Raw genomic sequence first — 471 nt, forward strand, 5'->3', positions numbered from 1 at the left:
TCTATATATATAAATGTACATATTATATATATTTATATATATATAAGTATATATGTATATGTATATATATATTCTATATATATAAATGTATATATATATACATATTATATATATATATATATATATATATATATATATATATATATATATATATATATATATATATATATATATATATATATATATATATATATATATATATATATATATATATATATGTTTACATACTCTTATACATGATGTTTACATTCAAATATATATATATATATATATATATATATATATATATATATATATATATATATATATATATATATATATATATATATATATATATATAAGGGAAGTGGGGGCATAACAGCCCCGTAACGTTTAGAATAATGGAGTATGAAAATAAAAATGGCATGCGTTTTTTTAACAGTGTATTTAGATAAACACATCAATAAGCTTTAAATCGCTGCAAAAAAGAAA

Source organism: Hydra vulgaris, chromosome 09, assembly GCF_038396675.1.
Source record: "Hydra vulgaris chromosome 09, alternate assembly HydraT2T_AEP".
Lineage (NCBI taxonomy): Eukaryota > Metazoa > Cnidaria > Hydrozoa > Anthoathecata > Hydridae > Hydra > Hydra vulgaris.